The following is a 12,716-nucleotide window of genomic DNA, read 5'->3' as shown; positions in this document are numbered from 1 at the left end:
CTGCTCCAGCTCATGTGAGTGCTTAGTGATTACTAGCAAAACATTGTTTTGTCCTACCCTGCATTGGTAATGAATTGCACATGTGTGCTACCAGCCTGCACTGATCCTAATATCTGTGTTCAGAAATTCAACACTGTTAACAATTCACCCCAAACAAGAGCACCCTGACTGCTCACCACCTCCTGCCCAGGCTCAGGGAAAAAGCACAGATGGAAGTTGATCTATCCCTCCAGCCCCATCAGCAGTGAGGGGATCTATGACAGGTAAGTACAAATGGATACGTAAGTAAGCAAATTAAGTTTACATTTTTTTCTCTTTTTATTTGTTTTTTTCCAATAAATGTCTCTCCTTTTATTTTTTTATTTTCTATTTCTACTTGTCTGTATGTCTGTAGGCTGTATTCTTCCTTTCGTTCTTCCCTGTTCCTTATTTTCTTTTTTTCTGTTTCAGGTTGGCATCTCAGGAATCCAGAAGATCGTCCACCGTGAGAGGGAGCAAAAATAAGAAGCCAGTTTTAAAAGGTACGTTTGTCTTTATGGTAGGTATTGCTCTTTACTCTCTGTCTATTCTTCTTTCTCTCTTTCTGTCTTCTTTCTTGTGCTTTTCTGTGCCCCTTTTCTTCCATGATTTTATTCAGTTTCTTGGTGAATCTCTACTATTTTCTTTGTATGAAGCCCTATCACTCTAGTTTTCTGACTTCTTTCATGCTTTCTTTTATAGTATCCTGTCTCTCTCTTCAGCTAGTACCCCACTTTTTCACTTCACCCAATGCCTTTTCCCATTTTGTCTTTTCAGTGTTTTAATAGGTCTATTAAAAAAAGTAAAAATAGAGACCACACAGATAGTGCTACCCACTTTTGTGACTTTTTGTTGCCTTTCCCTTCCCTCCCCCAGCTCATGGCATGAACCTAGTGGGGCCATACTCCTCCTGGAAAGTGGCCGGCTCCTTTGTGGGGTCTTCCTCTCAGTCCTCTGAATGCGAACGTTGGTGTCTGCTCTCCGTCTCTGATTTCCTTCTTTTCCTCCGTTGTCATCTCGCCTCCCCCGTCTTCGTTCCCCTTTGTCATTTTCTCCGACCTCCTCCACGCCGCTTCCTCCGACCTCCTCCTCGCCGTTTTCTCCGACCTCTTCCTCGCCGTTTCATCCGACCTTCTCCTTGCCGTATTCTCCGACCTCCTTCTCGTCTCCCCGCCGGCGTCCTTTTCCTACCTCTTGGCGTCTTCCATGTTGTTGAGGCCCCGCCCCCTGCGCCACTGAGCCGGAGTGACTTAGATGTTTGACCTCTACTCTGGTACCCTGAGCAGTGCCCCCGGGGTATATCCGGTCTGGCGCTGATCCTTGCACACCGTTACATTCACTCCCCCTTGCGAGTGGCTGTTGGAGCCATACGTTGATGGAATAACGAGACAGAAAGTCAGCACTGGAGGGTAGGGATCCTAGTGGATGTTTCACCTGAAATAGAAAAGGTTGTAACGATAAGAACCATCTGAGTACTCGAGAATTAGTGTCCTTATGTTTAGGTAGCTAAGTCAGTGGGGCGTGGTCCATATGGAGGGTAAAAGACCTCCCTAAGAGGTAATATCAAAGTGATTTGATCGCCTATTTTATCGCAAGACATTCTTTCTTCAATGTGGGACAATGTTTTTCTCTAGGTAGAAGCTTTCTACTGATGTATACAATTAGATGGTATTGGCCATCTTCCCCATCCTGGGATAGCACTGCTCCTAACCCCTGGTTGGAAGCATTGGTTTGTAATTGAAACGGTTTGTGAAAATCTGGGCAATGTAAGATCGGCTCAGTGGTTAGTAAGGATTTGAGATGGAAGAACCATTGCTTTTCTAGTTCAGTCAAATGGGATATTTGATGTGGCCGTCTCTTCTCCAGCCGTAACAGGAGCGGCTATGTCAGAAAAGTGTGGAATGAGTCGTCTATAATAATCAACCATACCCAGGAAGGCCCTTTTATCTTTCTTGTTCTTTGGGGCTGGTATTTGTGTGATGGCTTCTACTTTCTCTATCTGTGGTTTGATTGTTCCATTTTCTATTACATAACCCAAATAGTTGATTCTATTCTGAGCTATTTTGCATTTTTCCAGGTTAGCAGTCAATCCGGCCTGTTGGAGGGCTTTTAGTATGTCTGACAAGTGATTTAAGGGTTCCTACCAGGTTTTACTGTATATTACAATATCATCTAGATACGCTGTTGCATAGTCTCGATAAGGCCGCAACACAATATTGATTAATCTCTGAAAGGTTGCTGGAGCCCCATGCAACCCAAAAGGTAATACTGTGAACTGAGATAACCAGAGGGGGTTGCAAAGGCTGTTTTTTCCTTATCTGATGCTTCTAGGGGAAACTGCCAATAGCCTTTAGTTAAATCAAATGTAGAAAGGTATTTTTGCATGTCTTAATCTTTCTATAAGATCATCCATGCGTGGCATGGGATAGGTGTCGAAGTGTGATAGGGAATTAAGTTGTCTATGCAAAACCGAATAGAACCATCTGGTTTGAGAACTAATACTATAGGAGAACACCCCTGGCTGGAAGACGGTTCAATAACACCTGCTTTTATCATTTCCATGACTTCTTTTTCTACCACTTGCTTTCTAGCTTCTGGTATGCAATAGGGTCTTTGTCAGGAGACCCTTCCAGCTATGGTATGTATGCAGTGCTTTATGAGGTGGGTTCTACCAGGTTTGGTTGAAAATACCCTATTGTGGTTATGGACTATTTTGTGTAGTTGATGGCGTTGGGATGGTGTGAGGTCAGTACCAAAACTGGCTTGATTTCTTTTTCGGATTCAAGAGGGGTAGGGAATACTGGTATCTCTGACTCTGGACAGGTAGTAATATACAGATCTACATTATGGGCTTCTTTATCATACCATGTCTTCAACAAGTTAATGTGATAAATGTGACTTTTATCTGATCCTACGGGTATTTCGATCCTATATGTTACTGAGGTTACTTTTTTAAGGACGGTATACGTTCCCTGCCAACGAGCCAACAATTTATTTTCAGCCGTAGGTAGAAGTATTAGTACTTTTTGTCCTATAGTTAGATCCCGGGCCTTACTTCTAGTGTCATACTGAGCCTTCTGTCTCGTCTGGGTCTCTTTTAGTTGGGTGTGTATGTCCTCCCAAACTGTATGCAAGCTTTCTTTTAACTCACGAGTATAGGTGAGAATATCTTTTACCTCCTCCTCTGTTTCCTCCCACTGCTCAGCTATCATCTCTAATATCGCCCGAGGTTGTCTGCCGAACAGAAGTTCAAACGGACTGTGACCAGTGGAAGACTGCACATGTGTACATAGATGATGGTACCAATGGGCCCACCAGGTCCATACCCACCCGCGTGAAAGGGGTCTCTATAACAGGTAATGGAAGGAGGGGAACCTTGGGATCCAGTGAGGGATTAATGAATTGACATTTGGGACATTGTTGGCAATGTTTTCTTATATCACCATATACTCCCGGACAATAAAACATCTTTGTTATGTACTCTTCAGTCTTCTCTCTGCCTAGATGTCCTTCCCCGTGTCCCCATGGGCTAAGTGAAGTGCCTGGTCTTGGTAGTTCTTTGGAACTAGCAATTGGGGTTTCCCGTTCCCTTGTGGAGTGATAACTTGATACAGAAAATAATTTTTAATGTGGAAATAAGGACCTACCGTGGGATCATTTTTGGTGAGAGCAGCATGGCAGGCTTGTTTGAGAGTAGGATAATGTCGTTGAGACTGTCAAAATTGTCCTGTGACCGAAAATATCGGCTTCCTGGAATTAGGTTTAGGTCCATTATTATCATTGTCCTCCCTGTAATAGGCTTTCTTTTGCTTTCATTTTTGTGTCTTAGTCTTTCCCTTCGTATAGTTTTTTTCTATTTCTGTTGAAAAAGGGGCTTCAGCCCACCAGGACTATGTCTGATTAGTATGTTTTAGGCTATCCAAGAGTTCAGGAAATGCTATATAATCAGTTCCTTAATGAGTTCTTCCATCAGGTCTGGGATGGCTCTTACAACAACATGTTCTTCTTTTTCCCGCCATTTCACCTGTATGATAGCGACTGGATATGTTTTACTATCCCCGTGTACACAAGTGATAAGTACCTGTTCTCCCTATACCCACTGTTCTGGGCGTACGTGTTTGTGATTGATGACACTTTGACTGCAACCGGAGTCTACTAGAGGTTTCCTTATTTCTTGATTCACAAGAAGGGACGTAGAATAGCGAGTAGTGGTATTACCTAACCACAATACTCTTCCTCTGGCCATCCCTATCTCCATTGGTTCCCCTGATTCCATTTTTGAGGACAATATTGTGCAATATGGCCCCATTCTGCACAGTTATAACATTGTGGGTTTGTCATGGGTTCTTTTAAGGGAGCTCGAAAAGGGTAGGGTTTTTCCAGATTTGACCCGGTTAACGGCTTTAGAGGGAAAGACTGGGCAGAGGGTTTAGGTAGCGGAGAGTTTGTTCTGGTACTCATGCCCTGAAAGTCTGGAGCCCTATGATAAGCGCAAGCTAGTTCAACCGCAGAGGAGTTGTCCAAGCCAGGATGTTGTCGGATCCAATTCCTCGTGGATGTAGGTAGAGCTTCTAGGTATTGTTGTAATACTATGGCTTGAAACATTTCTTCTTTGCTAGTGTCTGTAGGGGATAACCATTTGCTAGCTTCATGGTGAACCCTATAATAAAGAGTACGTGGATTCTCTGAACTTATCCATTTAGTATGTCGAAACCGTATTCAATAACTTTCTTGGTCTAACCCCACACGTTCCAGGATGACCTTTTTGATATCTATATAGGGGGTTATGCCACCCGGGTTCACTGCTTGAAAGGCAGCCTGTAGTGGCCCTGTCAGTAAAGAAGCAATATATTGACCCCATCGCTCTGGGGGCCAGTTAGCTGAACTTGCTACTCTTTCAAAGTTTGTGAAAAATGCATCGGGTCATCATTTTACTGATACTTCTGTAATACGGTGCTAGGGACGTTCGGATGTACTCTGGTTGTAGCTATTGTCTCTGTGAGCTTCCCTATTGCGGTTTAGTGTACTAGATGATTATTGGCAATAATCGTAGCTTGGCTTTTCAAAGCAGTTTGTAAAGCATCACGATGTTACTTAGCCTCTTTAATCTGTTCCTCACACACAAGTTGTAAATGTCTTTGGCCTTCCGCTAATTGTGCTATCATGTCTGCCAAGCTCGGCTTCTCTTCCATGTTACTTATCCTGTCTGTAGGAAGGTTAAAATTCCACTTCTGACACCACTTGTGACAGGTAAGTACAAATGGATATGTAAGTATGCAAATTAAGTTTACATTTGTTTCTCTTTTTATTTGTCTTTTCCAATAAATGTCTCTCCTTTTATTTATTTTTCTCTATTTCTACTTGTCTGTATGTCTGTAGCCTGTGTTCTTCCTTTCGTTCTTCCCGGTTCCTTATTTTGTATTTTTTTCTGTTTCAGGTTGGCGTCTCAGGAATCCAGAAGATCGTCCACCATGAGAGGGAGAAAAAATAAGGAGCCCGTTTTGATAGGTACATTTGTCTTTTTGAAAGGTATTGCTCTTTCCTCTCTTTCTAGTCTTTCTCTCTTTCTGTCTTCTTTCTTGTGCTTTTCTGTGCTCCTTTTCTTCCGTAAATTATTTTAGTTTCTTGGTGAATCTCTACTATTTGTTTTGTATGAAGCCTTCCCCCGTCTTCGTTCCCCTCGTTGTTTTCTCCGACCACCTCCTCGCCATTTCCTCTGACCTCCTCCTCGCCGTTTTCTCCGACCTCTACCTCGCTGTTTCCTCCGACCTCCTCCTCGCCGTTTTCTCCAACCTCCTCCTACTCTCCCGGCTGGTGTCCTTTTCCTGCCTCTCGGCATCTTCCTTGTTGTTGAGGCCCTGCCCCCTGTGCCCCGGAGCTGGCGTGACATAGAGGTTTGACTTCTACTCTGTCACCCTGAGCAGTGCCCCCGGGGTATATCCGGTCCGGGGCTGATCCTTTCACCCCGTTACAGGACCATACTCAAAATACTGGGGACACAGCACGTGTGCTCCCTAGTCACGAATCTGAGCTCGTCAAGGCATTTAAATGAATGAGAGAACAAGAGGGTTTATTCAGTCTGTCACATATCCTTTGTTAGAAATGGGGTCTTTGGTTGGCAGTCAGGTTACCCCCTGTCCAAGCAAGGACCCTCACTCTAGTCAGGGTAAGTCACACACAATCCAAATTATCCTGTGCCCACCCTCTGGTAGATTGCCACTGAGCAGTCAGGCTTAACTTAGAAGGCAATGTGTAAAGTATTTGAGCAATAAATCATGCAATAACACAGTAGAACACCACAAAGATACACCACACAGGCCCTCATTATGAACATGACGGTCCATTCCGCTCCGGCGGTGGTGGCGGTAGAAACCGCCAACAGAGGAGCGGGCCGGACTGCCAAATAATGAAGCAAACGAAACACATGCATCCCGCACACCACCCACGGCCAGGAAAGGAGTCCCGCTGACGATGACAGAGTCCGCCCACAGGCCGTCGGAAAGGCCCAACCCGCCCATCAAATTCTGAACCACCATTCCGCCGCCAGTTCTGGGGCAGGAACCACCACCACACAAAGCCAGGCGGAAAAGAAACAAATAGAAGGAAACACTCACCGCATTTCCACAAAACGTGCAGCGGCAGCCATGGACAGAGAGCTGCAGATCATGCCAGCCTTGCTCCTTGCCATATATCTACACGACCGAGACGGCCGACGAAGACAACGATGGTAAGTACTGCAACCTATGACACAAGGGAGGAAAGGGCAAAGTTACATACCCACCTACTCCACCCACTCTGCAATGCCCCCACAACCCTTCCCAGCAGCACAAGTCAGACACCCCACACCAAGAGGGACGTACCTGACCGAAAGCCACTGCAACTTGACCATAGTACATACAATAGCCCTACACCCATAAATAATTAAAAGAAACACCAGGGTGGAACTGCATGCAGCCCAAACATTGGCCACACAGAAACTTTAATATGTAGCTCACTGAGCAAAACAATGCCAACAGGGTCAATTGCCAGTCCATAAAAAGTAATTTGTCCTTGGCCACAACTGGCCACACCTGACTCCCACAAGTGCTGGATACTCCACTGAACAGGGCACAATATGGGGATCCAGGCACCTCACGGAAGGGGGGAGTGGGGGCGGGGGTGGGGATTTCCGACGGGGGTGGGACTTAGACTTGCGTGAGGAGGTTGGAGGGGGGTGGGCTTCTCCTTTGAAGGGGGTGGGGGCTGTTTGGCTTGGGTGGAGCTGGATGCCTTAGGCTCTGAGTGGGCCTTCTTCTTCACCGGAGAAGGGGTACGGGAATGGGAAGGCTGGACCGGGGTGGGCTGTGATGTGGAAGGAGCGGAAAGGGCAAGGAGGTGGGCACGTTTCGGGACAAGACGGGGTGGGCCAGTGGGTTGGAACAGGTCTCCACTGGAGAGGAAACGTTTTTTGGGAGCAATTGGGGCGGTCGTGGATGAGGGCGTGGGAGTGGAGGCAGAGGAAGTTGATGTATGGGGTGTAGGTGTGCGTGTAGTGGGTGCAGGTGACTGCTCAGTATGCTGTGGTGTGGTGGATGTCTGATGGGTGGGTGTCGGTGCGTTTGAGTGTTTTGGGAGGTGGGGAGGTGGACACAGTGGGAGAAGACAGACAGCTAGTGTGGATGCATGTTGGGTGGGTGTCTGCAAGTCTGGTGAGTGTGCTGCATGTGTCAACTACAGTGGAGGTGGTGTGTGCAGGTGTGGTGTATGGGGTGCATGTATGGCTGTCTGCTATTGTGGTGAGTGCAGGAAGAGGAGCAGTAACAGTGAAGGTGCAGTGCATGAGGGTGTGGATGTTGAGGGGCAGACAGGGAGGAGGAAGAGGCGGGAACACTGGGGGAAGTGGACGTTGTTGTGTGTGCAGGTGTCTGTTGGCTGTGTGAATGCTTGTGGTGGGAGGTGTGGTGCTTGTGTTTGGAAGTGTGCTTCTTGTGTGTTGATGTGCCTGTAAGCGGGTCTGATTGTGTGCTCTGGATGGGTGAAGGGAGTGGGGTGCTGGAAGGGGTAGAGGAGGTTGGAGGGGGGACGGAATGGCCAGGGAAACTGGCTGCCATCCAAGAGGAGGCCAGAGCCTGAAAAGATCTTTGTAGGGCAGACACGGCACCGTGAATGCCATCCAGATAGGCATTGGTCTGCTGCACCTCAGAAGCCAGGCCCTGGATGGCATTAACGATGGTTGTATGCCCTACAGAGATGGTTCTCAGGAGGTCAATAGTCTCCTCTGTGAAGGCAGCAGGGCTGACTGGGGCAGGGGAGGAGGTGCCTGGGGCGAAGGAGACGCCCACCTTTCTGGGTGGGCGGGCACGGGCAACTCAGTGGGGAGCAAATGGGTGCTGATGGTATGGGGGTGGCGGAAGATCTCACGATAGTGGTTTGTCCGCTAGGGTCTGCCACCGCCAGAGGACCCCCATCGGAGGAGGTCTCAGAGTCACTACCTCCTGTGGTAGTAGCCTCCCCCGTGCAAGTCCCCTCGCCCTCCCACCCACTGGTCCCCTGGTCCCCACTGGTCCCCTGGGCGTCCGTTGTCTCTGCCTTGGAGGATCCGTGGGCGGCTGCCTCCCCACTTGCCAGTGCCTCAGCTCCCTCACCTGATGTTGATGCTGTACCAGACAAACACAAGAGAACAGGGATGGGGAGACAAAACAGGCGAGACACTTGTAAGTAGCTGAATGCTGATACACAATGGCCAGACATACACCTACCCAGCAGACACACCCAACAGGCAGCACCGTGCACTATGCCTATGGCCATGGCCCTGACTACTGAGCAGTATACTGACCTACACCCATCCCCTGAAATTGTATTGGAGCTGAGGTAGGTGAAACCTGACAGGGACACCCCTACACCCTTTGGGGAGCAGACAGTAGCTGGACACCAGTCAAATTCCCTGCTCTAAGCACCATGAGCCCTATCACACACACACTCATCCTTCCAGGCTGAAGTATGGGCTGTGAGTACTCACCCCCTTGTGACTGCTGTGCAGCCTTCAAGCGCCCATCCAGGTCTGGGTACGCCACTGCCAGGATCCTTCGCGTGAGGGGGGTCAGTGCCTGACATTTCTCGTTGGAAGGACTTCCCCAGCTGGGCCTCAGTGATCTTCCGGCGCCCAGCGCCGCAGGTCCTCCCACCTCTTTCGACAGTGGGTGCTCCGCCGGTTGTAGACCCCCAGGGTCCGCACCTCCTTGGTGATGGCATGCCAATGTGCACCCTTCTGGTGGGAGCTGACCTAGTAGGGTGACACAGAAATGGAACACAGAGGTCAGGCAACTGCACGATGGCAACAGCTGGCAGATTGTCAGACATAGGTGTAGGAGGCTGGCCTGGCTTGTAGTGGGTACCAAGGGGTACAAACACTCTGTACCAGGTCCAGTTATCCCTTATTAGTGTAGAAGAGGTGTTTCTAGCAGCTTAGGCTGATAGAAAGTAGCTATAGCAGAGCAGCTTAGGCTGAACTAGGAGACATGCAAAGCTCCTACTATACCACTGGTGTCATATGCACAATATCATAAGAAAACACAATACACAGATATACTAAAAATAAAGATACTTTATTTTTATGACAATATGCCAAAAGTATCTCAGTGAGTACCCTTAGTATGAGAATGCCAAATATACACAAGATATATGTACACAATACCAAAAATATGCAGTAATAGCAAAAGGAAGTAATGCAAGCAATGTAAAGTTACAGTAGATTGCAATAGGAGCACATAGGTATAGGGGCAACACAAACCATATGCTCCAAAAGTGGAATGCGAACCACGAATGGACCCCAAACCTATGTGAGCTTGTAGAGGGTTGCTGGGACTGTAAGAAAACAGTGAGGGTTAGAAAAATAGCCCACCCCAAGACCCTGAAAAGTAGGTGTAAAGTGCACCTATAACCCCCAGAAAGCACAATAGTCGTGGTAGGGGGTTTCTGCAAGGAAGACCAACACCAGCAAAGCAACCAAAGTGGATTTATGGACCTGAGTACCTGTGGAACAAGGGGACCAAGTCCAAGAGTCGCGACAATGTCGAGAGAGGGCAGATGCCCAGGAAATGCCAGCTGAGGGTGCAAAGAAGCTGCCACCGGATAGTAGAAGCTGTGGATTCTGCAAGAACGAAGAGGGCAAAAAACTTCCCCTTTGGAGGGTGGATGTCCCACGTCGTGAAGAAGCTTGCAGAGGTGTTCCCACGCAGAAAGACCACAAACAAGCCTTGCTAGCTGCAAGGGTCACGGTTAGGGTTTTTGGATGCTGGTGTGGCCCAGGAGGGACCAGGATGTCGCCACTTGGATGAGGAGGCAGAGGGGGCACCCAGCAATTCAGGGAGCCCTCACAGAAGCAGGCAGCACCAGCAGAAGTACCGGAACAGGCACTTGGAAGAGGAGTGAACCGGAGTCCACCCGAAGACACAAAAGGGAGTCCCACGACGCCGGAGGACAACTCAGAAGGTTGTGCACTGCAGGTTAGAGTGTTGGGGACCCAGGCTTGGCTGTGCACGAAGGAAATCCTGGAAGAGTGCACAGGAGCCGGAGCAGCTGCAAATCACGTGGTACCCAGCAATACAGTCTGGCGTGGGGAGGCAAGGACTTACCTCCACCAAACTTGGACTGAAGAGTCACTGGACTGTGGGAGTCACTTGGACAGAGTTGCTGAGTTCCAGGTACCACGCTCGTGGTGCTGAGAGGGGACCCAGAGAACCGGTGATGCAGTCTTTTGTTGCCTGCGGTTGCAGGGGGAAGATTCAGTCGACCCACGGGAGATTTCTTCAGAGCTCCTGGTGCAAGAAGGAGGCAGGCTACCCCCAGAGCATGCACCACCAGGAAACAGGCGAGAAAGCGGCAGGATCAGCGATACAAGGTTGCAGTAGTCGTCTTTGCTACTTTGTTGCGGTTTTGCAGGCGTCCTGAGTAGTCAGCGGTCGATCCTTTGGCAGAAGGTGAAGAGAGAGATGCAGAGGAACTCTGGTGAGCTCTTGCATTCGGTATCTGAAGAATTCCCCAAAGCAGAGACCCTAAATAGACAGAAAAGGAGGTTTGGCTACCTAGGAAGGAGGATAGGCTAGTAACACAGGTAAGAGCCTATCAGAAGGAGTCTCTGACGTCACCTGATGGCACTGGCCACTCAGAGCAGTCCAGTGGGCCAGCAACACCTCTGTTTCCAAGATGGCAGAGGTCTGGAGCACACTGGAGGAGCTCTGGGCACCTCCCCTGGAAGGTGCAGGTCAGGGGAGTGGTCACTCCCCTTTCCTTTGTCCAGTTTTGCGCCAGAGCAGGGCTGGGGGATCCCTGAACCGGTGTAGACTGGCTTATGCAGAGATAGGCACCATCTGTGCCCATCAAAGCATTTCCAGAGGCTGGGGGAGGCTACTCCTCCCCAGCCCTGACACCTTTTTCCAAAGGGAGAGGATGTAACACCCTCTCTCTGAGGAAGTCCTTTGTTCTGCCTTCCTGGGCCAAGCCTGGCTGGACCCTAGGAGGGCAGAAACCTGTCTGAGGGGTTGGCAGCAGCAGCAGCTGCAGTGAAACCCCGGGAAAGGTAGTTTGGCAGTACCCGGGTCTGTGCTAGAGACTCGGGGATCATGGAATTGTCTCCCCAATACAATTCCATGATCTTAGACATGTTACATGGCCATGTTCGGAGTTACCATTGTGACGCTATACATAGGTAGTGACCTATTTCTAGTGCACCCATGAAATGGTGTCCCCGCACTCACAAAGTCCCGGGAATTTGCCCTGAACGATGTGGGGGCACCTTGGCTAGTGCCAGGGTGCCCACACACTAAGTAACTTTGCACCCAACCTTCACCAGGTGAAGGTTAGACATATAGGTGACTTATAAGTTACTTAAGTGCAGTGGTAAATGGCTGTGAAATAACATGGACGTTATTTCACTCAGGCTGCAGTGGCAGGCATGTGTAAGAATTGTCAGAGCTCCCTATGGGTGGCAAAAGAAATGCTGCAGCCCATAGGGATCTCCTGGAACCCCAATACCCTGGGTACCTCAGTACCATATACTAGGGAATTATAAGGGTGTTCCAGTATGCTAATGTGAATTGGTGAAATTGGTCACTAGCCTGTTAGTGACAATTTGGAAAGCAGAGAGAGCATAACCACTGAGGTTCTGGTTAGCAGAGCCTGAGTGAGGCAGTTAGTCATCACACAGGGAACACATACAGGGCACACTTATGAGCACTGGGGCCCTGGCTTGCAGGGTCCCAGTGACACATACAACTAAAACAACATATATACAGTGAAATATGGGGGTAACATGCCACGCAAGATGGTACTTTCCTACACAACCCCCCCCAAACGAAGGACAATAAGACTAGCCATGACCTGATGAGTCTTCATTGTCTAAGTGAAAATATCTGGAGAGTCCATCTGCATTGGAGTGGGTACTCCCAGGTCTATGTTCCACTGTATAGTCCATTCACTGTGGAGATATGGACCACCTCAACAATTTAGGGTTTTCACCTTTCATTTGTTTTAGCCAAAGTAGAGGTTTGTTGTCTGTCTGAACAATGAAGTGAGTGCCAAACAGGTATGGCCTCAACTTCTTCAGTGCCCAGACCACAGCAAAGGCCTCCCTCTCTATGGCAGACCAACGCTTTTCTCTAGGGGTCAGCCTCCTGCTGATAAAAGCAACAGGTTGATCCTGGCCCTCAGAATTGAGTTGT

General features: G+C 48.6%; 1 long non-coding RNA gene across 1 annotated transcript; it reads left to right on the top strand.

The window, feature by feature from the left end:
- Positions 1 to 1,357: 1,357 nt before the first annotated feature.
- LOC138249264 (uncharacterized) lies at positions 1,358 to 5,528 on the top strand. Its single transcript, XR_011194815.1, has 3 exons — positions 1,358 to 1,427; positions 3,224 to 3,374; positions 5,456 to 5,528. It is a non-coding gene; the product is annotated as an uncharacterized lncRNA (long non-coding RNA).
- Positions 5,529 to 12,716: the final 7,188 nt, after the last annotated feature.

Source organism: Pleurodeles waltl, chromosome 8 (assembly GCF_031143425.1).
Source record: "Pleurodeles waltl isolate 20211129_DDA chromosome 8, aPleWal1.hap1.20221129, whole genome shotgun sequence".
Lineage (NCBI taxonomy): Eukaryota > Metazoa > Chordata > Amphibia > Caudata > Salamandridae > Pleurodeles > Pleurodeles waltl.
The sequence above is the reverse complement of the archived record's forward strand: the minus strand, read 5'-3'. Positions and strand labels throughout refer to the sequence as shown.